This window comes from Grammomys surdaster, unplaced genomic scaffold (assembly GCF_004785775.1).
Source record: "Grammomys surdaster isolate TR1022 unplaced genomic scaffold, NIH_TR_1.0 60, whole genome shotgun sequence".
Taxonomy (NCBI): Eukaryota; Metazoa; Chordata; class Mammalia; order Rodentia; family Muridae; genus Grammomys; species Grammomys surdaster.
Window position 1 is genome coordinate 6,495,718 of NW_021604562.1, and position 27,792 is coordinate 6,523,509.

Below are 27,792 nucleotides of genomic sequence, written 5' to 3' on the forward strand. Positions count from 1 at the left end.
GAAAGCAATGACATATAGAAAATACAAACGCTATAAAATAGATCAATGAAATACATGAAAGAATTTGGAAGACAACTAACAGTAATAAATTTTTTTTGCTGGTTGACAAAGACAGGCTACAAAACAAAAAAAAAAAAGAAAGAAAGGGATATAGAAGAGTATAATGGATGCTCACTTGCAAAATAGTTACGTGTGGCATTTATCTAGAGTTGAAAATATAAAATCTTGAGCCGGGCGGCGGTGGTGGTACACGCCTTTGATCCCAACACTTGGTAGGCAGAGAGGCAGGCAGATTTCTGAGTTCGAGGCCAGCCTGATCTACAGAGTGAGTTCCAGGACAGCCAGAGCTATACAGAGAAACCCTATCTCGAAAAACCAAAAAAACAAACAAACAAACAAACAAACAAACGAAAATATAAAATCTTTAGTTACTTGAAAACCTGAAATTTGCCAGGCGGTGGTGGCGCACGCCTTTAAAAATGTACCCCAAGTATAAAAAGTAACACACTGTACAATATGAACTAGATCACACCTTTGAGTAGTTTAGTACTTAATAGTTTTTAGATACGCTACTTGAAAATAATATAATTTAATTCCCCTTTCTTTATTATAAAACTTATCAATTTTGAAAAAATAATCAAAACAGCCTGAGAGTAGAAGTCAGAACCCTGGGTTGAATACCCAGCACGTGCACAACCACATAGCATTCCAATAACTGGAATAAATCACTTTTCATTTCTTCACCTACGCTGTGCTCATGTATGCATATATGCATGTCTCTAATACCTGTCTTTCAAAACTATAAGCACAAACTAAGGATATGGCTCAAGAAAGAGCACTTACCTAGAACACATAAAGCCTTAGAAACTATAAAATCTGTAATTTTAAAGTGAATTCAATACATAACTTTTTCTGTCCATGTGGATATCTACTATCTCTGTAATATTCCTAAGAATGTCTTAATAAAAATTTATGAAATCAGCCGGGCAGTGGTGGCACACGTCTTTAATCCTAGCACTTGGGAGGCAGAGGCAGGCGGATTTCTGAGTTTGAGGCCAGCCTGTTCTACAGAGTGAGTTCCAGGACAGCCAGGGCTATACAGAGAAACCCTGTCTCGAAAAACAAAAAAAAAAGAAAAAAAAGAAAAGAAAAAAAGAAAATTTATGAAATCTTTCCAAATATGATAATCTTCTCATTTATTGTTAAATACTAAAATCACTAACACTATATATACATTTTGTGATGAATTATTCTTTATTTTCATTAGATCAAAATGAAGCCACATTTATTCTAAGGATCTTGATACAAAGTAAATTATCTCTTGAAAGATTATTATCCTAGGATTTAAAATGATAGATATCACATACTCACCTAACTTAGTGCCTGGCACTTACTTAACTCAATAAGTGGTAGTAACTGCACTTAAAAATTCCATCTATCATCCAAACTGTTATTCATATCACCTGTGTGAACATTACCTGGAATTATAAAACTTTTGTTCATATTTTCTGTCAATGCCAGGATGTTAATTATGACTGTCAAATTGATTGGATTAAGAATAGCTAGGAAATTAAAGATGCACACCCCTGGTGTACGTCTGTGGAGTTGTCTTCATAGATTAACTGAGGAAGGAAAATTTACAAGGAATACTGTGATACCATCCTATTGTGAATTGATTGCCCTGATGCTGTTTCTATTCTGATGTTAATTCTCCTTCCTCAAGACGGGTTGCCCCCCAGAGCAGTCGATCACACGGGTACTCAGGTGATTCATGTGAACCTTTTCCCAATTTTAACTGGTCAATACAGGCTAGAGCCTGTGATTGGGCAGTGGCGGGGGAAAGGTAGAACTGGAGGAAAAATGCTAATAATCACCATAGTTCAGATCAGTTTAGACAGAGTTACATAAAGAAAGACATTTATTTAACTGATTCTGGTGCTATATTTTCTTTGTATTTTATGTTTGTTTGTTTGTTTGTTTGCTTGTTTTTAAACAGGGTCTCATGTTGCACAGGCTGACATCAATTTACAATATAGCCAAAACTGGCCTAGAACACCTAATCTCATGGCACACTAGAGATCATACTTAATGCTTTGTGCATACATTGCAAAGTACTCTACCATCATGCTACATCCCCAACCCTTAGCTTTTTGCAATAGAGTCTCACAATATATATGTAGCACAGGCTGGCACTAAAACTAGAATTTCTCCTGTCTTCCTCTCAAGTGCTATGATTAGAGGTATGAGTCACCACATCCAGATGTTTTATTTTTTTAACCTTAGCACAACTTTTTATATTGTTTAGTAATAAGTTCTTTACCTCACAATTTTCTGCTTTCACGCTGACTTTTAAAAAAATCTTAGGGACTAACAGAACTAAATTTATTTCACAGTATTTTAATTAGTACTGGAATACATTAATTTACAAATGAAAACAACTCAAGTCAGTCAAACAACAGTTAATGAATAAGTATGCCATACCAGGCAGTGTTTGAGATACCAAGGTTACAGCAATAAACAGAAGCCTTCCTCTTCAGAAGTTTAAGGTCTATTTATCTTAAACTACCAAAGTCAGAAGTACAAAGAAATACCAAACACTGGTAAGTGCAAACATGGAAGTCAAACAAGGCAACAGAGTTCAATGCTAGAGATCAATTCTTTACACCGAAATGTATAAGATGTATTATTATCTTACGTGAAGCTATAAATAATGCAGTTACATCTCCTAAAGAAAATAAGCCTTAATTAAGCCTGGCATGTCAAATCCCAGCACGTACAGACTGAAGCAGGAGGATTACTAGGAGTTTGATGTCAGCTTAGGCTACACAGTGAGTTCCAGGTCATCCTGAGCTAGAGACCCCATCTCCAAAAATATGATGCAAACTAGTCAAGTTTACTTTATCCTCCTTCATGACTGAAAATAATCATCATTATTTAGAAACAGACTAAACTACTAACAATAATTTCATTTCACTGTGGCCTTCACTGCTAAAAAGACTATCACACACACACACAAAAAAAAATCTGAGTTTTTTCACACAATGGTTCTTTTTTTCATTAATTTATATATTTACTCATTTTACAGGCTGATAAGACCCCTTCCTCCTCTCCTCCCAGTCCCAGCCTTACAAATCCCATTACTCCCTCCTCTTCTACTCAGAGAAGGGGAAGCTCCGCTTGGGTACTACCCAGCTCCAGAACATCCAGTCCCAGCAGTTAGCACACCCTCTCACACTGAGGCCAAACCAGGCAGTCCAGTTAGAAAAATGGGATCCAAAATATATGAAGTCAACTCATCCACTAGGGCTGTCCATTGACTGCAAGTTAGCACCAGTGGGCTAGGCAAAAGAATGGGCAGATTACTGAAGGTTTTCTAACAGACTGCTATCCATAAAGGAAAATGAACTAAGAAAACCACAAATAGGGTAAACAGATATTACAAAATGACATGTGACACCTATTTAAAATGTTAGATACATATACTTAATACACATCAACAGTAGTAATTAACCAGAAAACTATATACTCATAATTAAGAGGGCCCTCATATTAAACTGAAGTATTGTCTGTCACATTCAAAATATTCTGCTGAAAAGACACTGTCCATAGGACAAAACATCAGATTGGGAAAGGATCTTCACCAACTCTACATCTGACAGAGGGATAATATCCAAAATTTATAAAGAACTCAAGAAGTAATATACCAACAATCCAAATAACCCAATTAAAAGTGGGGTACAGAACTAAACATAGAATTCTCAAGAGAGGAATGGCCGAGAAGCACTTAAAGAAATGTTCAAAGTCCTTAGTCATCAGGGAAATGAAAATCAAAACAACTATGAGGTTCCATCTTACACCAGTCAGAATAGATGAACACTCCTCCATTGCTAGTGGGAGTGCCAACCTGTACAACCACTTTGGAAATCAATTTGTCAAAAAACTGGGAATAGTTCTCCCAAGACCCAGCTATAATACTCATGGGTATATATATCTCCAAAAGATGTTCCACTATCCCACTATGTTCATAGCAGCTTTATTTATAGTAAATAGAAACTGGAAAATTTTAGATGTCCCTCAATATAAAGACAATCTACACAATGGAATATTATTCAGGTATTAAAAACAAAGACATGAATTTTGCAAGCAAATGAATAGAACTTGGGAATATCATCCTGATTGAGGTCACCTAGTCCCAGAAGAACATACATGGTATGTATTCACTTGTATAAGTGGATATTAGCCATAAAATACAGGATACCCATACTACTGTCCACAGACCCAAAGAAGCCAAACAAGAAGGAAAGCAAACAAGGGTGCTTGACTCTGACTTAGAAGAGGGAATAAAATAGTAATAAAAAGACAGAGGAGGGAACTGGATAGGAGAAGGAATGGGGAGGTGAAGGGAAGGGGGTGTCCAGGATCAGCTGTGGGGATGGACAGAAGAGATGGCCAGATGGCTATGAGAATGGATAGAAATCTGAAACTGACTGGGGTGAGGAGATGGTGGGAACCTCCAGGATGAGACTGAGAACTGGGATAAGAGAGAGGCCCAAGAATCAATGGGGTGACCTTAGCTGTGACTCACAGTACTGGGGATATGGAACTTGAAGAAGCTACCTCCTATATCCAGTCAGGAACCCCAGCAGGAACACCAACTCACCCATAAAACCTTCAACCCCCAAATTATAAGAAATGCAGGCAAGGGGGATGGAGCAGAAACTGAGGGAAAGACCAACCAATAATCAGCCCAACTTGAGACCCATCCCATGGGCAAGCACCAATCCTTGACACTATTAATGATACTGTTATGCTTGCAGACATGTCTGTCTAGTATAGCTGCCTTCTAAGAAGCTCTACCCAGCAGCTGACTCAGACAAATCCAGACACCCACAGCCAAACAGTGGATGGAGCTTGGGGACTCTTATGAAAGAATAAGAGAAAGGATTTCAGACCGTGAAGGATTGGAACGCCACAGGAAGACCAACAGAGTCAACTAACCTGGACCCTTGGGGTTCTCAGAGACTAAACCACCAACCAAAGAGCATGCATAGGCTGGACCTAGCCTCCTCCCTCATATGTAGCAGATGCACAGATTGGTCTTCATAAGGCTCCCATACAACTGGAACAGGGGCTATCCCAAAAGTTGTTTGTTGCCTGTCTGTGGGATATGTTCTTCTAGCTAGTCTGCCTTGTCTGGTCTCAGTGGGAGAGGATGCACCTAACCCTGCAGACTTGATGTGCCAGGGTAGGGGGATACCCAAGGAGGGCCCCACCCTCTCAGAAGAGGAGAGGGGTTGGGAAGATTTGTGGGCAGGGGTGACCAGGAATGGTGAGCTGGATATAAAGGATGGATGGATAGATAGATAGATAGATAGATAGATAGATAGATAGATAGATAGACTCTGCTGAAAAACAGAAAATGATAATTCTAGCTAATAAAGAATTGTATCAAACAACTGTAACATAAACTAACAAACACTGTTTAAAAATAACAGACCCATGGGCTAGAGAAATGGCCCAATTGTTATGTGTGTATGGCTCTTGCAGGGGACCTATGTTGATTCCCAGCAGCAACTACTGGTAGCTTACAACTTCCTGTAACTCCAGTTCAATAGACCTGATACCTCCAGCCTCTGTAGTTTCCTGCATTCATGTGCACAAACCCACATAGAAACCCACACACAGAGATACATACTTTAAAATAATAGAGCTAGAGAGATGGCTCAGCAATTAAGAATACATACGACTCTTGCTCACATCAGATGGATCACAACCTCCCCTAACTCAGACTACAGGAGGATCTGAAGCCTTTGGCCTCTGCAGACACTCACACTGGTATTAAAATATCTACAAATGGATGCACAACATACAAGCAAATTAAAAAGAAAATAATTATAGTAATAAATCCGTTTTGAAATAGACATCCCTATGTTTTGTTTTAGGCGGGAAAACATATCTAAAGCAAGAATAATGTACTTATAAGGACTGCTACAAAGTAAACTCCAAGCCAGCTAGGGCAACCAAGAGACTCTGCCTCAAAAAAGAGTTTTCAAGCTGATTTACAGTGTAACTTCACTTCTAGGCATAAAAGAAAACACATGCTATTTGTGTAAGTAATGCTATCTAAAACAGATGGCAGATAAATGCACAAGGAACACAATTAGATACCTTCTGACACGACACAAACAAAAGTGTGAAGCTTACATGTACCTGTAATACCTCACACCAGACTTCAAAAATAAATTCCAAACTTGGATGGTGGATTCTCATGCCTGTAATTCCAACACTCTGGGAAGCTGAAGCAGGAAGACTGCACGTTCAAGACATGCCTAGGTTACAGAGTGAGTTCAAGACCACTCTTGGCAACTTCGTTAGTGAATATCAAAACTGGGGATATGGTTTAGTAGTAGGGCACTTTGCCTACTGAATGACTTCAGTAATAAGAAGTACCATTAAATATGGAGGGAAGGAAGACAGAAGAAGTTTCCAAGCTGTTGGCAATTCTATTGGAATACTGAAAAGCATTTGATCACACACATAACAATGCTTATTTCTCCTTGCAACACTTAGTTGTAACTGCTCAATTGGCATCATTCTACTAGAATATACATACCAAAAGGTCAGGAACCAGGCCTTCTTCATTGTTAAATCCTCTCTGAGCTTACTGTAGTGTTTTTCATAATACGACCTCATGAACTATTTGTTGAGCAACTACATTTCTGGGAATAAACACCAAAGAAATAAAAGCAGGGGTGGGAGGGACTGCAAGTAAAGTTCATTTGGTAGATGAATTGGTTTAACATACTAAAGACTCTGAGTCTGAACTTCAGTAGTACGCACATGTACAGAGGGAAACGAACTTATAGGACATTATGTTAAGTGACACAGAGAAACATGAGTTGACAAATACTGAGAAATGACTTCAGTAATAAGAAGTACCTAAGAGCCGGGCGGTGGTGGCGCACGCCTTTAGACCCAGCACTCGGGAGGCAGAGGCAGGCGGATTTCTGAGTTCGAGGCCAGCCTGGTATACAGAGTGAGTTCCAGGACAGCCAGGGCTACACAGAGAAACCCTGTCTCGAAAAACAAAAACAAAAAAGAAGTACCTAAGAGTTAAATACAAAAACAGAAGGGACAAGCTGGTAGGAGTGTGAGTAGGAAGTTAACTACTGCTTAATACTGAGACACGTCTTCTAGCTTGGGTTTTTAAAGATAATTTTTTATGTATAAGTGTTTTTGCCTCCATGTATGGGTACCACATGCATGCCTAGTGCTCAAGGAGGTGAAAAGGGGGCAATAGATCCCCTGCAACTGTTTATTCACCACCATGTGAACCAAACTTGGGTTCTCGGCAAGAACAACAAGTAATCTGAACTGCTGAGCCATTACTCCAGCTCTGCATTGATGCTTGAGACAGGATGGCTGGCTGATCTCAAAGTCATCATACTACTACTGTCTAACCCCCAGCCCCTACAAGTTCTAGAATTATAGTTATACATCACTACTCCTTGCTAGATATCGTTTTATAATGAGATATTAAAAATGTTTGAGATAGATGGCAGTAATGTTTATGCAGAAATGTGAATATACTTAATGTTACTGAATGGTACATTTAAAATGGCTGAAAGCACTAGTAAGAAGGCTCAGTGGGAAAAGGATGTATACAACTCTGTGTGTGTGTGTGTGTGTGCGCGCGCGCGCGCATGTGTGTGTCTGTTGTGTCTCACACATACATGCACTCATATATATCATGTGCACATGCACATACAGATACACAGATACACACAGATTTATAAAGTATAATGGTTGCTGGTGGTTGGAGTCAGACCCACAGCCTTACGCATTCTAGGCATGTGCTCTACCACTAAGCTACATCCCTAGATTATATATTTTTTTTCACATAATCGTAACTTAGAATGAAGAATTATGAATGACTTTTCATAAAGATAGTTTATTTTAAAATTTATGTTTTAATCTTTAATTTTGTGTATGTGTGTTTAGATGTAGGGTTAGTACAGGAGTGCAGTGCAGAAGGCAGCAAAAGATTCCTTGGAGCTGAAATTACATGTAGTTGGGAGCCATTCATCTGATATGGGTGCTGGGAACTGAATTAGGTGCAACTTCAGAGCAACAGGTACTCTTAACCTATGAGCCATCTCTCTAGCTCCCAGAGAAATAAAATTTCCTAAGACACTAGACACTAATCTCTAGCTTTATTTCAACCCTAGGAAGGTTTTCTCAAAAAACTTTGTTGTTGCTGTTTTTCTCTCAAAAAAATTAAAGTGGTTTCCTATACACTTACTTCACATGGAATTACAAAGAAAACCTGTTCTCCTTTTCAAAACAGACTCAGAATCTTCAATCAGATTTGTGAGAGCTACACTAAAATAATCAAATTACATTACATTATCCTACTACTACCCATGTATTTTTAATAACAGTAAATTCTTGCACTATACACACTAAAGGAAATGTTTCACACAAGGTAATTCCAACAAAATTCCACTTAACATTTAGAATGCATTAAATCAGATATACCCTCCCTTCCTATGCCTGACTACCTTTCATTTTTAGAACTAACCTGGGCCTCAGTGAGAGAAAACCCAATTCCCATAAGATACCACAAAGAAAACAATCTATGTAAGTGTCACTATTGATTATTTCAACTTTAAAGGTAATTTTACCTTGACATATTTTGAAGAACTATCTATACTTTTAAAAGCATCTCCCAGATGGCAGAAGACGCCATTTGAATTCTTTTCAAATCTGAGATGATTGTGGATTGTATGTTATATTAATCCTAGACTTTCTCACTTTCTTCTACTCAGTTATAAAGTTTACATCACTGACTCTCTGCTCTTTAGTTTTAAATTCTCTCCTTTATTAGACAATATACTCTACAGATGGTGAACACCACCCAATATGTATCTCCTATTCATATCTATACTGAAATGTTTCTGTATGCTATTAGTTTAAGGTTGAAGTATATAACATTTTCCCTTCAAAATGGAAGTATTTATGTCACACTGCAGTACATTCTTAACATAAATTATAACATAAATTATAGCCACATAAATTATGACAAAAACTGTTCTGAAAAGAAAACAGAGACATACAGATCTCTGTAGGTTCAAGGCAAGCTTGGTTTCACTATAGAGACACTGTCTCAAAAAAAACTGAAGACATCAGCAAACTGTGCTATCAAAACATTAATGAACACATTTTTAAACTTTAATATATTTCTATAATGTACACACATATTCAAATGACCTAGGTGTCTATATATCTACATGTTGTTATTTTCTAAGATGTCCTACTGGAAGCCAACCGTACCTGTTACATGTTTAGCTCCATTCTAAGCACATCACAAATACACTATAAATGATTATAAAAGAGTCTTTAGACAGAATGGATTTAATTTATGAGGGCATGGAGAAGCAGCTTTATGGCAAACCTGTACTAAGAGTAAAAGGCGCCAGAGAAACCAAACTGAGACCAAATCCTCCTGGAACTCAAAGCAATTCATGAGAACCGGAAAAATGTTAAGATTTAACTGTCTTCTCACCTCTACCTCAAGAGGCTCAAGTACCTGCCTCAGGTCTATTAAAGATTCAGTTCATTTACTTCAAGATCACCTTGACAATAGGTCCGTGTATCTCAGGATACTACATGAAGGATACTCATTTCAACAAATACTAAAGACTTACTTTGTCCAAAGCGCAGTTCTAGGTGTTAGAATTAGGTAACAAAGAAGACCAATAAATAATTTTACTCTCGTTGAGTTTACATTAATGTGAGGGAACACACAACTCATGTACGGTTGATGTTGATAAGAGCTATAGAAAAGGGAAAATGGTGGGCTATGAGCAAGGGACATCTTCTATGCTATGACTAACAGGCTCTTCTGAGATCAAAAGAGGGCAATGGATTCCCTGAAGTAGAGTTAAGGGTGGTTGGGAGTCACGATGAGAATACTGGGAACTGAATCCAGATCCTCTAAGGCTCTTACCATTGGGCCATCTCTCCAGCCCCATTACTTTATTTAGGATCTGTTTTCTTAACTGTAAAATGAATATATTACTCTATCATCTAATAAAGTAGTATCCAATATAAGGATTGTACTCAACAAATAAGACTAATATTCATTATGTTAGGGATTACCATGCCAACAAACCTCTAAGCATATCATCTGTCACCCAGGAAACACTCGGTTCAAGGTTTCTTACCTTACTGCTATAATTCCAAGACAAATTAAATAAATCCTGTGCACATCTAAAATATATGAAAATTCCTTTAAGGATGTCCAAACACACCTCACAATAATCATGTGATTTAAAATACACTGCCAGAAAAAGTATTCACATGAATATCTACTTATCAGCAGTATGATAATGTAAAGAATAGGGGCATGGCAGCCATATCTGTTAGCTTAACATCAAGGCTTCACTACTTTCTAAGTTTGCCCTTGGACAAGTTCAAGTGCCCTGTACCTGAGTTCACTAGTAAATAAAAAATAGTAACACTACCTACACTGTTGGAAAGACAGTTGGAAAGATTAAATTCCCCTTTCACTTCCGGTACCTATTTACAGGGTTCCCTAGTGTGAACGGCATAAAGTATAATAGGTAAAGAACTATCAAAATACTTCAACTTTCTATGGAAAACTTTAGAAAATATTTTTTAAAATCTGACAGTGGAAAGGTAGCAGAGAAGAGAGGCTGGAGATGTGGGCAGGGCTGAGATATCTCATCCAGAATGCTCAAAGCCCTAGGTTCTTTCCCGGCCCAAGAAACACAGAGGGTAAAAGAAGCAATAGGGAGAAGCAGGCAAGCTAAGGGTAAATGAAAAACCAAACACAAAACCTGGTATTTTCATGTTGCCTAACTTAGACCAATTTATCTAAACAGATTATTTCTACAATTTTTGTTCTTCGAGGAAGCAGTCTGAGTCAGGGCATGAAGTAGTGGGAAGGCAACAGCAGAGGGGGAAAATGACACTGGAGGATGATGACACATATATGAAGATGTCATGAAACCCATTGCTTTGTATGTTAGCCAAAATACAGTCGTTTAGTGAGCCACATATGGCAACAACTTTTTGTTTCAGTTTATGTTATAAAAATGTTAGTTCCTAGCCGGGCAGTGGTGTCACACGCCTTTAATCCCAGCACTTGGGAGGCAGAGGCAGGTGGATTTCTGACTTCGAGGCTAGCCCTGTCTACAGAGTGAGTTCCAGGACAGCCAGGGCTACACAGAGAAACCCTGTCTCGAAAAACCAAAACCAAAAAAAAAAAAAATGTTAGTTCCTTAAAATTAATTCAACTATCGTTCTACTAAAGACTAAAATAGAACAACATAAACTTTACTAGCTCCTCTATTCTCACTCTTGTTTAGATGCCAGTCATCTTCATGCAAAATAGTAATACATGTGCAACTTTAGACAGAAAGTAATTTATCCTTACCAGTTCTCTGGAGAAAAATAAGCCTTTCTCAAATCCTAAGCCTCCTAAGTTGTCTAACGACTTAGAGGCATTTAACTGTCCTTTATTTAGGATCCTTGTCTCTTTTTAATATCTTTTCCCAAAGAAGGCATCACCATGAAATCTATAAATCATCCCACTGGGAGGCAGTGTATCACCATGGGAAGAAAGGATCTGAAATTAAGCAAAATTGGACTCAAAAGTAAGCACTTACTAGCTAAGTGATCTTGGGCAAATCTTATAACCATTCTGAATTTCAGCAAGGGAAAAAGAACCCATCAACTACTTTACATGTTATTGTAAGAAGCAAAAAAAAAATTAAATGTTAAGGAGCCTGCTATATACTCTCATGTACTAAGATAATGCTACAGAATGGTATCTTGTCAAGAGAAAACTTATCTACTAATGCAAAGGCAGCTTACAGGAAACTGGTAATTGACTATGTCTCTTACAATATATAGCTACTGAACATGAATAACAAGATTTGAGAACTATATTTTTATACCTAAGATTTTAATTCAATTACCATTTGAGAACCTGTATAATATAGCCTGTGCAATGAAACAAGTACTCAAAACTCTGGTAAAAACATAGCTCCTAAACTGATAAAGGCAACAATCTAGTTGTAAGAAATAAACTTAGATACTTACCAACATTGAACATTTATATACGTCATATTTACCAACACACAATTACCTCGTTAGATCTGCCATTTTGCTACAGTACTTTGTAGATTGTCTCAGATTAACCTCAAAGGATTAGGAACTCATTACCTATAAAAGAAAATTTCCTAATAAAATCCAACCTTATCTAAATGATTCGTCTGTAATTTTTCAAGGACACCAAACCTTAAGAGTCTACTAAATATTTTTTAATGAATGGAAGAATGTTATGCACTGATAATAACTCAAGAAAGTACACATGTTCCAGTGGAAAAAAACCCATGTCACTGACAAGTTTGCTTTTCAAAACTATCAGTGCATACTTCTATTTCTCCACAAGCCATGGCTACACCACTACTTCCTCAATTCTCCTGCCAGGGGTAAAGGAATATCTTCTGACCTGAGTGTGTGGTGGAAATAGGAAGAAACAGATCCCAGAGGGAAAATATTATAGCTTTGCTAATATTTCCTAAGTTTTCTCTCCTGTATCACAAAAAACAAATTCTCGACGATTAATGTTCCTTACTATCTTTAATACTATTTCTTTAGGACATGGCACTTTTTTTAAATAAGGGGTATTAAATGAGATCTTTGCAGCAAGAGTCTAATTGCCATAAAGTTTGAAAATTAGCTACAAACCAGTAGACACACTGGTAAATGAAAATTCATCTTGCTTTAAAAAATAAGGGGGATCAGAAATCTAAGAAAGGGGGATATCATACATTCCAATCTGAAAATGAAAGTATCTGAGGAGCTGAACACATGGCTCAGCTGTTAAGAGCACTTGCTGCTCTTCAAAGGACATGGGTTTGATTGCCAGCAACTACTTGGCGACTCACAACATTCTATAACTCCAGTTCCAGGGGAACTAATACCATCTTCTGGCCTTGGGATGAGAGGAACCAGTGTGTGTGTGTGTGTGTGTGTGTGTGTGTGTGTGTGTGTGTGTGTGCGCGCACACACACACGCGCGTGCATGTATATGTACATGTATATGCATATATTTTTAAGAAATTATCATATACATGTATATACAATATGTTGAAATTGAATTTAGTATTATATACACTACCAAAAAAAAATTTCAAGCTAACATGACAAGAAACTAAAGTTAATTAACATACAAAAAGGCTGAGGACCTATCTCAGTGATAAAGGTAGGTTCTATCTCTAAAAAAAAAAACCATTTTTAAAAACATCACTGATCTATCTTTAAAAGCAAGTGTCCTCTTCCAAGTTCAAGTCCCAGCACCCACATAGTAGATCACAACCATCTCTAACTATAGCTCCAAAGGATCCAGTGTTCTTTTCTGGACTCTATAGGCATCAGTCATGTACATGGTACACAAACACAGATGCAGACAAAACATTTATATATTTTTTTTATTTTATCTTTGGTTTTTTGAGACAGATTTTCTCTTTGTAGTCCTGGCTGTCCTGGAACTAGCTCTGTAGACCAAGCTGGCCTCAAACTCACAAAGATCTGCTTGCCTCTGCCTCCCGAGTGCTAGGATTATGAGTGCTTTGGTTGCATATATAAATGTGCACCATATGCCTGGTGCCAACAGAGGTGAGAAGAGCATATGATCCTCTGGAACGTGAGTTACAGATGTTTACAAGCTACCATGTGAGTGGGTGCTGGAAACAGAAACCTTCAAGATAGACAAGTGTTCTTAAGCACTGATGCGTTTCTCTAACCCCAATATATAAAACTGAAAAAAGATGATGTGGATACAGTTTAATGGTAGAATGTTTAAAGGTTTTCTTGTGGCCGGGCAGTGGTGGCGCACGCCTTTAATCCCAGCACTTGGGAGGCAGAGGCAGGCGGATTTCTGAGTTCGAGGCCAGCCTGGTCTACAGAGTGAGTTCCAGGACAGCCCGGGCTACACAGAGAAACCCTGTCTCGAAAAACCAAAAAAAAAAAAAAAAGGTTTTCTTGTACACATGAAGCCCCGCATTCAATTCCCAGAACAGGGGTGGGGAAAGGAAAAAACAAAACAACAATCAAACCGTAACCTAAATGTATTAATTTCCATTTGAAAATTACACAGTAAGAACTTGACATAAAATCAAATGGGTACATGTCCTTAATCCTGCCATTAAGAAGGCAGAGGCAAGCCTCTCTCACTATGAGTTTCAGCCAGCCTGATCTACACAGTAATTCTCTGTGTAAAACAATTTAAATCAGGCCTGCTGTGTTGCCCAAACCAGCCTCAAACTTCTAGGCTCACCAAATCCTCTTGCCTCCACCTCCCAAGTACAGACCCAAGTCATTGCACCCCACTAACAAATACATTCTTTTTACTTCTTGCTTCTTGCTGCCTTTACACAGAAACCAATTGGAAGGCCTCAAACTTTTAATAACGGTAAATGCTAGAAGGAACAATGATGAACTCTACTAACCCGGTTTATTAACCACCAAAGGGGGTCATTTCAAGGTAACATTAGCATCCTCTGTTAATTTTCTCCTAAGTTTCATAGCAAGCTGTATTTTTAATAACTGTCACTATTTCACATTAAGGATACTATGCCAAAACTGTATTCATGGTGGGCTAAAAGTATAGCTCAGAGGCAGAGTGTTAGCCTAGCACACAAGAGGCTCTGTGTTCTATATCTGGCACCACAAACCACGGGAAAAAAAAGCAAGGAGTAGCACACATTCTAATATTGGTACCTGAGAAACCGAGGCAGGAGGATGACAACAGGACTGAGGCCAAAAAGGGTTGCATACTCAGATAAACTTGAAGAAAAGAGAAAGACCTATATAGCAACTACAACACCAGAGAAGTTTTTAAAGAACTTCTGCCAGGCACATGCCTTTAGTCCTGCAGTAGGGAAGCAGCAGCAAAGGGATTCCTGAGCTCTAAGGAGTAAGTTCTAAGCCAGCCAGGGACAACTGGTGAAACTTTGTCTCTAATGTTTATTCATTTAATTGTGAAAAAGCTCAAAATAATAGTACTAAGGGAACAGGATAAGTCATCAGAATTGGTGAAAGCCCACATAATATCTCATGCTGCATGCATGAGAGTCCAAGTACAATCTCTAACACTACAAAAAAATTATATACATCACGTCCCAGCACTATCAAACTTCTGTCAAGTGTTTGTTTGTTTGTTTTCAAGACACTATTTTTTTCCTCTGTGTATCCCTGAGTATTCTGGAACTCAAGCTGGCCTTAAACTCAAGAGATCCGCCTGCCTGCCTCTAGTCTCTGGGGTGCTGGGATCAAAGCCATGCACAGCAGCAGCCATCACCACCTAACTACACTCAAGCTTTAAAGGCTATAGTATGTTTTTAAATGTATTAATTTTATACACTCAAGGTTTTAAAACAATGCATTTTTTTTTTGGTTTTTCGAGACAGGGTTTCTCTGTGTAGTCCTGGCTGTCCTGGAACTCACTCTGTAGACCAGGCTGGCCTCGAACTCAGAAATCCACTTGCCTCTGCCTCCCAAGTGCTGGGATTAAAGGCATGCGCCACCACCGCCTGGCCTAAACAATGCATTTTTTTAACTGCACTAATTTTATACACCTTAAAAATACATCTTGAGTATGGTGGTCCATGTCTTTAATCAAAGCACTCAAGATGCAGAGACAAGTAGATATCTGAGTTCCAGGCCAGCCTGGTCTACAAACTTTCAGGAAAGCTACACAGAAAAACTGTCTCAAAAACAAATCTTGTTCATTATTTCAGAGTGTTCATGAACCTCCACATCATCTGTGATCTCCACCTTTACAACTGCCAATACAGTTAAAGCGATTGCATTAAGCTCACATAATAAATCTCCCCAAGTTCCTTCCCTCAAACTGGAGGTCAGCAGAGGAAAATGAGTGAATTGAAGGCTGACCTGGACAACTCAGGGAGAGTCAATATCAAAACACAATAAAGAGCTGGGGACAAAAATAAGTAGTAAAGTATTTGCCTAGCTAGCTTATGTAGTGTGGGCCTCTGGATTCAATTCCTAGTACCACAAAAGTCTCCCCCAAAAAGTTGTCTTTGCTTCCATGCCACAATAAAGTCCACAAATTTCTTCATCTGATCCGAAATTTATTCTTCCTTCCAGCTATTTTCTTGTACAATTTTAACTAAGCAAATTAGTATGCAGAACTATTTAGTAGTAACTCAATCGTATTAGTAAGATACTAACAACTACAAAACTTCCAAAAATGAACTATTAAGGGCAATTAAAAAATCAATCCTGAACCACCAACTAAAGAGCATGCAGGGGCTGGACCTAGGCCCCTACACATTTGTAACAAACAAATGTGCATGCAACTTAGTCTTCATGTGGGTCCCCTAACAACTGGAGCAGAGACTGTCTCTGACTCTGTAGCCTGCCACTGGATCCCTTTCCTCTAGCTGGACTGCCTTGTCTGGCCTCAGTGGGAGGATGTGCCTAGTCCTGCTGTGACCTGATGTCCTCCCAGGGACAGATGATTGGGGGGGGGGGGTTGTGAGGGTAGTAGAGGAGAGACGGGGTTGCAATCGGGTGAATAAATAAATGAAAAAAAAGAAAACAGTCAATGAAATACTAAACATATGACTATGGAAACAGTCCTCTGAAGATCATATCTCATATGGTGGTGCATGCCTTTAATCCCAGCACCTAGGAGGCAGAGGCAAGAGGATCTCTGGGTTCAAGGGAAGCCTGAACTACATAGCAAGTTCCGAAATAATGACGGTTATGTAATGACCCTGCCTCAACCCCACCCTCAAAAAGTTGTAAGCAGAAAAAAAAAATCAGATCTCTACTACTCACCTATACTCTAGCAACAAAAACTATGCCTTACTTTACAATAAAAGTAATAAGTCAAAAAAAAAAAAAAAAAAAAAAAACAGGAAAAAAGCCGGGCAGTGGTGGCGCACGCCGTTAGTCCCAGCACTTGGGAGGCAGAGGCAGGTGGATTTCTGAGTTCGAGGCCAGCCTGGTCTACAGAGTGAGTTCCAGGACAGCCAGGGCTATACAGAGAAACCCTGTCTCGAAAAAAAAGTCCACAACTATACCAAAATCATTTATCTACATTTGAATTCACATTTACTAACTTGGCGAGGAGAATACCACATACATGAGCAGTCCAGAAATACAAAATAACTGTAAAAACTATCACAAAAGTAGGAGTGGTAGGATTGGGGGAGTATAGTGAGACTTATGAAGTTTTAGTTTCTTCAAAAACCACAGAAATATAAGAATATGTTATCATTTTAATCCCAGATGTGGGATATGGAGCTGCTTCAGGTGGTCTACAGCAGCTGACTATGATTTGTCTCATGCTCTAGCAGGGATGTGATTTTGCCAGCTGCAGATAGTTTCTGCGATAGTGTGACATTTGGAATTCTAGGGACTTTTTTCAGATGGTATATAAATGCTAGGGTCTAGTCTTAGGGTTTTGAAAGAGTAGAAAAGGGGTGGAAGAAAGAAGAACCTGCCAGCCTGGTCTACAAAGTGAGTTCCAGGACAGCCTGGGCTATACAGAGAAACCTTGTCTCAAAAAACCAAAAAAAAAAAAAAAGCAAAGCAAAGAATGAACTCACACAATAGAAAAAGAGCAGTTTGGGGGTGGGGGGTGTTGAACACCTTATAAATGCTAACTCACCAGCTCTACCACTGAACACCATGCACCCTCATCCCAAAGAGAACTATTTAATTACTGAAGTGGCATCTGTACCTCTCCGAGTCGTAAAAAAGATATGGATCTTCTCTTTTACTACTGACCCTGTACCAATAAAAACATACCACAAAGAATAAAAATGACCAAACTTTCCAATTCCAGCAATTTAAAGTATTTTCAATCACTTTCATAACCATAGAAATCTGTAGGAGTTTGGAATTCCTTCTTACCAATTACTAATTGGGCAAGTTATTAGGCCTTCATATGTTTCCTCTTCTGGAAAATGGTCTTTATTACTTAGAGTCATCATACATCCCCATTTCTCTGGGACAGTCCTAGTTTATGCTCTTATCCCTGCATGATGTCTGATTAATGCTCCCTCTTACAAAAGTATTCCTAGTTTGGCAGGGTGTAGTAACTCATTCCTATAATTCCTACATTGGGGATGGTGAAGAGGAAAGATCACAATGACTTCAGTTCAAGGCCAGCCTGGACTAGATAGTGAGTTCTAGGATAGTTAAAAAAGGACAATATATGACACCTGGTCCACCCCTAAGGTATTCTATCAAAAAACTGAATCATATAGGTTGCGCATGGTTGCACACGCCTTTAATCCCAGCACTTGGGAGGCAGAGACAGGTAGATCTGAGTTCCAGGTCTCAGTCTACGTGGTGAGGTCCAGAACTACCAGGGATACCTTGTCTCCAAAAAAAAAGAAAAAAAAAAGGAAAGAAAAAAATGAATTACCTCATAGGATTATGAAAATTGAATGTTATGATACATATAAATAGTATGTGGCATATAAATCATAGTTTAGTTAGTATTAGTTATTATCAATGTCTTTTTAGAACAGATTTTTAATTATGTAATGAAAAATGCTCCTACAATATTTTCCTACAAATAAAATTATGTATGCATTTAACTATCCACATTCAATTCTTCAAAAGAACTCAGCACCACTAACTGCCAGAAATCAACAAAAATGGCATTATCAATGACACTCACACTTTATCATACATAAGTTTTAAGAGGCTATATCATAATTCTTAGCAAGAAAATAACTGAAAATAAATCTCTGCTTACAGTCCAATCAAATCTCAATATTCTAGTAACATTTGTAATCAAGGTTCTTTGGATTAACTATAGAATTCAGAAAACTTGAGTAAACATTTCTGGCACCTAACTACCTTTTTTTAACCTTCTGCATGTAATGGACACCTTGGATTATAATTCTGTAATAGAACACTAGTTGTTGGTATTAACAGAATTCGAAAAAGGAAATATGGATAAAAATACTCCATACTGAAACATTCTAGGTAAAAGAAAAGTACTCATCACCTGGAAAAATGACAAAGCTGAAGGGGTGATCAACACCAAGTGCATCAATCCAACTCATGACCATGAAAACACCAATGCATATATATTATACATGACATATTGTCCATGTAGTATTTAGTACAGGTGAGTTCCACCTCATTTTCACTAAATCCAATATCTAGGATTTCTTCAGAGAAAATTCTAAAGTTTATGAAAAGCAGGAAAGAATAAAATAAGAAACAGATCATGATACTAATCAGTAATAAACCTAATAATCTTAAGTACTGATACTATTTATCACTCAATAAAAATAAAGCAGTAAGTAAACTGTGAACTGAAATAGAATATAGAAACAAAAACTATATATAAAGAAAGAATGTTTAAAATGTCATTAAGCAAAGGTAGGGAAATCCCTCTATAGAAACAAAGCAGATGGGCTGGAAAGATGACTCAGCAGTTAAGAATGCTGCTCTTCCAGAGGTTCTGAGTTCAATTCCCAGCAACCACATGGTGGCTCACAACCATCTGTAATGGGGATCTGATGCCATGTTCTGGTGTGTCTGAAGACAGCTACAGTGTATCACATACATTAAATAAGTAAATAAATCATTTTTTAAAAAGAAAGAAAGCAGACTCTTATTAGATAAGTCTAATTTTTTACATTTAATTCATTTATTTAGGATTACTGTCTGAGTGTTTTGCTGCATGGATATACATGCACCACATGCATGTCTAGTGCCCTCAGAGATCAGATGTCACAATCCCTGGTTATAGATAGTTGTGATGCACCATGTGAGTGCTGGAAACCCAACCTGGGTCCTCAACAAGAACAATGGTTATTTATTCTATGTCATTTCTCCAGCCACCAATCCTAAATGTTTAATTAAAATCTAACGAATCAATAAGCTGAATGACTCATAAAGTATCCTTAGACAAATATAGCATAAGTAACAAAAATATTTTAAAAATCTAACTACTCTATGTACCATAGAAAAGAGAAACATCGCTGGGCAGTGGTGGCGCACGCCTTTGATCTCAGCACTTGGGAGGCAGAAGCAGGTAGATCTCTTGAGTTTGAGGCCAACCTAGTCTACAGAGCGAGTTCCAGGACAGCCAGGACTACACAGAGAAACCCTGTCTCAAAAAAACAAAAACAAAAAAAAAAATCAAGACTTCAATATTCCATGAATTTTAGTAATCATACTCGAACAATATTAAAATTCAGAGTTTAACTACTTTGAATTTTATATACACACACACACACACACACATGTGTATATATATATACATACATATATGTGTGTGTGTGTGTGTATATATATATATGTAAATATATAAATATATTTACCTTTAACAACAGGTATGGCATGGTACATGAGCCAACCTGATCTACATACAAATTTTGTAGCCAGAGCTATAAAAGCCCTGTCTCAAAAAAACCACTTTTTTAACCTTTATTTACTTTGGGGGGGAGGAGCATATGGGGTATGCCATGGTGCATGTGTATAAATTCAGAGGACAACTTGCAAGGGTCAATTATCTCCTTCCACCATGACAGCTACAGAGACAGAATCCACAGCCATCTCAGTGGCTCTAATATAAGAATTTTACCTTATATCAACTCATCTGACCCTGAACAAAGATGTTATTTTATCTTGTATTACATATGGAAAATCCTGATCTTATAAAATTAAAACAATGAGGATCATAGACCTAAAGTCCCTAAGAGAAACATCTGAGTTTAACAAGCACAAAAAACACTAAGGATTTGAGGTCAAGCCATCAAGGTGTGATTTGGGGACAGTCACTGACTATCACCTAGAACCTCAACTTCCTCATCTGTAAACTAGCTTGTAAAACACATATAGTAGCCGGATGGTGGTTGTACATGCCTTTAATCCCAGTACTCTGGAAGCAGAAGCAAACAGATCTCTGAGTTCAAGGGTAGCCTGGTCTACAGAGGAAGTTCCAGGACAGCCAGGACTACACAGAGAAACCATGCCTCAGAAAAAAAAAAAAAAATAGAAACCTAACACTTATCTTGCAAAGTTTATGAGAGGGTTCATAATAAAACACGGTTTCTGACACTCAAAAGGAACCCAAGAGGCTAAAGAAATGTCTCATTGGTTAAGAGCATGCGATTATATCTGTAATTCCAACCCTAGAAAGGCTCAAATAGGAAGATGACAAATTTGAGGGCTACCTGGGCTACAGAATGAGATTCTGTCTGAAAGTAAACAGATAAGCAAAGAGAACATTGTGTCTATCTTATCTGGGGAGAGGAGAACAAAGCTAGTTGATTTATCTCTTAACTAACTCTCTTCCCTCCAGACAAGAACTTGCCAAAGTAGCCTGGGGCTTATCTGATACTACTATCCCAAACTGGCCTCAAATTTGTAGCACCCTACCTCAGCCTCCCAAGTGCTCAGATTACAGGTGTGAGCCATTATACCTAGCAACACTAACTCTGCTGGTGTCCACTAATCAGTATCAAAGAAGTACAGTAACTATGTATTAACAACTCTATTCATGAGGACAATCTTCTGGCAACAGATTACCAAAGACATTAAAGATGTTCTGTTTTTTAAAAATTCATATACACAAAACCCTGTCCACAGAGCCATATTACTTATACAGAAAAATAGAGAATTTGGTTAAATTAATGCAAAAAATGTACTTTAGGAAAAGCAAACCAAGAATTTTAATTGGTGGCCCACGCCTTTAATCCCAGCACTTGGGAGGCAGAGGCAGGCGGATTTCTGAGTTCGAGGCCAGCCTGGTCTACAGAGTGAGTTCCTGGACAGCCAGGGCTACACAGAGAAACCCTGTCTTGAAAAACGGAAAAAAAAAAGAATTTTAATTTTTCATGTCATTGCCACCAGAACATGAAAAAAACTATAATTTGTGAATGACAAATATTAGTATACAGGGACACAGTATGGAACTACACACACAAAGCCCTGAGCATAAATATTAAATGTAGAAAACTACAAAAACTGCAAAGTACCTTGAAACTGTAATCCTATAGCTCCTCTTTACTCTCCAACAATCCCATTCCTATCTACACTGATACCTAGTTAGGACTACACTAATAGTCACTAATAGTGCACTGTTAATTGGGACTAGCCCTTTCCTTTGCTATTTTATTCCCCCAACTCTCAAAATAGTGCTCCTCTAGATAGCAAACTGTACATTTTAATGTACAGTCTATGTTCAAAATTAAATCTTTCAGCATCAAAAACTGAAGTGTTCCATCTAGTATAAAGAAGTAAAAGCAAAATAAAAATGCTATATGCTGTGTACAACATTCCTATAGGGCTGTGGTGACATGTTAAGCATGAAGACTATCAAACAACTAAAGTGACAATGACATATTTTCATCCCTAACTCTGTATTCCCAAAGAAATTTGACCCTAATCCTAGGCTAAGCCCCCAATTTTATTCATACAAATCATAAAAGAAATGTTCAATTTAATTTCATTAAAATTGCATTCACATTTTGACTTTTTAAAAATCTGAAATCAACTTCAGTGCTGCCAGAACTTGTAATTTGTTTGTTTAGTAGCTAGTTATTGAATCACAAGAAATCAAAGCTGATGCCACATTTTACCCATCTACTTAAGAATATTTGCATAGGAATAAAAATCTGAAGCCAGGAAGTTGACTTCTCTTAATATCCTTGTAAAAGCTAATGAACATGAAATAATGATAAAAGTTCAGAAATATTTGCTTCCAGACTAGGGTAAAATTTTTCTGTAATAGTAATAATTGGGGAATATACTTTACAAACACAAAAATAAAAATACCCATTGCTTTGGATTTCTTTCATAATTTTTAACATATATTCAAAAATGCATCTAACAGAGGAACAAAATAAGCTTAACATAGAATACCAGACTGCAGAAAGTAAGGCACTTACCTTGGACTTTGGGAGCAAATATACTAATTAAGAGATCGAGGGTCTTAATTTTAATTGTACTTTTATTGTTGATGGCAGTATGAAAAAAATGTTCTTAAAAGAAAACACTCAAATAGCTTTTCCTATCAACTTTTAAGTAGTTAGAAGAGCAGACTGTTGGGAAGGGTACATCATTTTAAATTTAAAATACTCAATTTCCTATTGGTTTAAAAAGAAGAACCTTCTCTACCCTGTCTGTCTCAAATACCTTATACTACCACTTCACAGTGGGAAGAAATGGCTAATAAGTCCCTTCCTTTTCCAATCCACCTCTCTACCTAGTCATTAAACAGCAAACACTGAAGCTGCATTCAGCCATATCAAGCTTCCTCAGGGAATGTTCCCTGTGGCACCCCAATCCCTTCACTGTCACTTACTCAGCTGCCAAAGCCCCTCCTATTAATAGTAAATCCCTCTCCTACTGACTCACTGCAGCTCCAACTTAATGAAACACACACCAAGAACAAGTTGTTAAATATACAAATGGAATTTCCTATTTTCAAAAAAAAAACAATCAAAGGGAAAGCCGAAGCCCAGCACGTTCCATTTTAAGTCTTATCTGTAAGAATTTATGTTGTTTTCCCTGCAGGGCTTGTTCAAATATTTTCGAAAGTTGGTATGCTAGGCATTATGTAATTTCCTCCACACAAGCCTAAGTTTCCGTGTAAATAACTTAGGTAAATATAAAGTCAACACATCAAAACGTGAAAACTTTGACATTTTTCTTCCAAACCCTTGTTTCTCAACTACAGAAATTTTCAAGCAAATAGCAAAGGAGAATAAGTTACCAATGAGCCCTTCTGAGCTTATCTGGCTATAGTAATCAACTGGCTGTCACCTCTCCTCGTCTGGGCCTCCTACTCTCCCTATCTTTAAAGAGAAGGGAGAGAGAAGGTACTCAATAAGGACAGTGAGGATAACCCCAAGGCAACAAAAGTATCAAAGTACCATGTTAAAAAGTCAAAAATCTGCAGTGTTACTGTAAAAGCACCCTGCCCAACTCCTAGACAGTAACATTTAAGAATTCAGTAAAAAACATTGAAATGACCATATTTACTACTCAATGAGTACATTTTATATTTTAAAAGGATAAATAGAAATATGAGGTGAGATGAACTTAAATATTTATAATTAGCAGGAATTTACGCACTTGATCTGAAAATGGAAAAAAACAGACGATTTAACATAATCTATCATGAAATTACAATTCAACCACTTGAAAAACCGCTGAACACTTATGCCTTAACCAGTCCTTCTGATCCCTAATTATAGATTGATATCAACACAGAAAGAAAACCAGGCATTTTGACGTAAGTGGTTTAAAATGTTCAAAATCAACCCCACCGTTCATTGAGAAATATATGATATGAAAGCAAGAGCAAACTACCTGAATTGCATGTCGTTAAACAGAAACGTATCCACTTTCCAGGGCCATCAAAAAACCATAATAAGTTCACATATACCCTTAAACGCAAAGCACTGGGCTCCAGACAGAATTAGGAGACCGCCTCCTGCTTCTGCTCCTAACCAATACGCAGAGAGAGAAGGTTGGCAGGAAAGTGCTGCGAGGACAGTAACAAACACCAGCAAGCTCCCGAGCAGGCCCTGCTAGAGCCAGGAATGACGCACTTCGGTAACCCGACTCTTTCTCCCCTCCACCCCCCGCCCCCAGCAGCGGTGCTGACACCGCCAACAGCCCGGAGTAGGAAAAAAGACAACAGAAAAAAAAGGCAATGCTTGGACCGCACCAGGTTTCATTAAGAAACCTCGATTATTCCTCTTTCGACACTAACCACCAGGACTAAACAGGAAAAGAAGCTTCGTGCTTAAGCAAGTCCCATCATGGTGGTTTAAGTCACTAAATTAAGCTGATAATGAGTCCAATCCACAGAGACATATACACAGGGTGTGGCTGCCGTGAAATCCGGCGGTCCGTGGGAGAAAGGGGGACGGAATTTACACCCCAGCGTGAAGGGAAGATGGGGCTTTACCAGGGTCGAGGAGGAGGCGGCCCGCGCATTTTAAGGAACCATTGCAAACCAATACAAGCGTCTCCTTTAGTTAAACGTAACCCCACAGATCAAAAGTTTCTGATAGACAAAACATATAAGCTGGAAATAATTATTTAATCAAAAAACACGACCCTCGATTTAAAAACTACATCCAGAAGAAAGGAAGAGGGAGAGGGAGGGGGTAGGCAACAACATAAAAAAACATCGTAGGCCACGGAGGAGAAAGTCTCCCAGACCGGATGAAACTACTAATGCAATATTAAAAATTCAAGTCGAGCACCAAAGCACGAAAAATCACACGATAACCCATTACCGTTGAAGATTAAAAATAAAATGACATATAACACCGAGGAGAAAAAAATAAATGTCGAAAGTACAGCGGTTTATCAAAAAAAATAATAAAAAAATCAAAACTAAAGGCAAAACAAGACATTGTCGCGGCGGGAGGGAAAGGGGAAAAAAGGCCGAAATCAACAATACGTTTACAATTCTAGGCCAGAAGAAAATGGGAACAGGGCTCAAAGTTTTGCGGAACTACTTGATGCTGTTTCCCACACCTTCTCTCTCCCATGGCCCATCCGACCCTTTTTCTCCGAAAATTGCAGTCCGCAGATCTCCGGGTACGTGAGAGAAGAAAAGAGAAAGTCGCCCTCAAGCAAGAATAAAAGTGTGGAGGGAAAACAGAGGCTGCCTACCTGGGGCAAGGATCAGCTCAGTTCGTGCCTTGAGAAAGACAGTGCGGGTGGGGGTGGGAACGAAAAGCAGCACTAAAACTAAAACAAAAGTGGCGCCAAAACCCCCCAACAAACAGCCTTCCACTCCCGCCCTTCCCCCCCTCCGCCCATGCCAGGCAGGCAGGGCCCCCCTTCGGGGCAATCTCTTCGCGCTGGGTACCGACGCCGCCGGACCCCAAACGATTTCGAAAATTGGTGCCCTAAGAAAACTGACCGAAGTCGGGGCCTCGGGAAGGATGGAGAGATCGATGCCAACCGCTTTGCCCAAGCAGTTCCCCCACCACGCGCTGGAGATGATGGGGCGGGGGAGAGAAGCCGAGGGGCCCGTCACATGAATGTTGTTCCCTCTCTAGGAAGGGAGGAAGAGAGGGAGGGAGGGAGGGAGAGAGGGGAGGGAGAGGAGGGAGAGGAGGGAGGGAGAGGAGGGAGGGGAGGGGAGGGGAGGGGAAGGGAGGGAGGCAAGGAGGGGAAGGGAGAGGGGAGGGGGGATGAGGGAGGGGTGTGAGCAGAGTAGATTTTCCCTCGCCTCCCTCTGTCCGAGGCCCAAATAGACACAAACGAGCCTGCTCGGCCTCCCCTCCCCCCGGGTTCCCAGCACCACCATCTTGCTCGCTTCCTTCCCCGCACCACCGCGGCGCGCTCTCCCACTACCCCCCCCCCAGCACACGCCACCCAGCCACGGCCTCCCCGGGTTTGCCCTTTCTTCTCCACCCGCCTCCCCTCCATCCCGACTAGAGATGGCACCCCCACCCCACCTCCAGTCAGGGGGGCTCTCTTCTTCGCTCCCCCTACGGGCTGCTTAAGAGGCCCCGGGAGGAGAGGAGGAAGCGGCCAAGCAGGCTACGCGGAGGCGCCGAGCCTCCATCTTGCGCGGTTGAGCGTTCTCCATTTTGGGCCACCCATGGGGGAGGAGGGAGGCCCTCCGCCGAGGCCCCGGGGGAGAGTTGGGCGAGGGAGGCGAGAGAAAAACCTTTCAGCGAGGGTAGTGGGAAGGAAGCGTCCTGCGCCTAAAAAGCCGCTCTGGTAGGAGGGAGGCGGGTAGGGGACGCAGGGGGACTGGAAGTTCTTTGGAACTGTTGGGGTAGCGACTTGGCGACGGAGACGCCAGGCAGGGGCCGTCGCGGGGTCGCGGCGAAGGCTCGCTCCCCGGCCGTTCGAGAACGGCCACTCGCTCGCTCGCTCCGTGGCTCGCTCGGTGGCTGCCCCGCGCGGGGCCCTGAGGAGGCCGCGGCCCGGCCCCGGAGCGCCCGGCCTGCTAGGCTCCCTCCCAGCTGCACGCTCTCTTCGCCCGATCTCAAGCACACACACCTCTACGGTGGGCCGCGCGCCCTCCGGGTGCCCCTCCAAACTTCTAGAAGCTTCGCCTCCGCCATTTTATAACTTACCTCCCCCCTCAGCGTCTACACAGGCAGCAAGGAAGACTGTTGGCCTCCCCCACTCCTTCCTTCTTTCTCAGGCCGGGGGCTTCTTCACCCCTGGGCTGGTACAAGATTTTTTCCCCCTTCCTCTTCTTTACACCCTTGAATGCTACTGAGGGACGGAAGCTCCCGCGGGTCTAGAGCCGAGGGGGGGTTGAAAAGTGGCGGTCGGATCCAGCGGGGTGCTTTTTTTTCTGTTTTTTTTCTTTTTTTCCTATTTTTTCTGTTTTCTTTTTTTTCTTTTCTTTTTTTTCTGTTTTTTTTTTTTTTTTTTTTTTGGTGACGCTTCGGGATTGTTTGGGGTGTTCGCTCTTCGGCGACTTGGAGGCGAATGGAACGCGCAGGCGCCATCTGTCGGCCGCGAACCCGCGGCCAGCTCCTGTTGGGAGAGAGCGCCATCTAGCGGTAGCGGGCCTGCCATTGCGGCGCGCGCCACGCAGCCCTCCCACCCGCCAGCCTCCTCCCCGCGTCGCCGGCCAATCGTGGCCGCCCGACTCCCCGCTTCGGCAGCTCGGGTGCCTCCTGTGAACTGGGCGCCCGCAGGGGCGCGCCGCCGAGTGGGGTAAACAAGCTGGCGTGCCCGCGCCTCGCTTACTCAGCGGTTG

At 40.0% G+C, this 27,792-nt stretch overlaps 1 protein-coding gene across 7 annotated transcripts in view; it reads right to left on the reverse strand.

Annotated features, from left to right (window-relative positions):
* Stag2 (stromal antigen 2) overlaps positions 1–27,500 on the reverse strand; it is a 132,150-nt gene extending 104,650 nt beyond the window's left edge. Inside the window, exon 1 of one of the 7 annotated variants that reach the window (XM_028776684.1) lies at positions 27,155–27,500. The gene's annotated coding sequence lies outside the window, so the exon portion shown is untranslated. Of the gene's footprint in view, positions 1–25,983; positions 26,119–26,524; positions 26,671–27,077 lie in introns of those variants that run through there. The other 6 variants (XM_028774712.1, XM_028777976.1, XM_028776088.1 and 3 more) reach the window with 6 other exon arrangements.
* Between the last annotated feature and the right edge of the window lie 292 nt (positions 27,501–27,792).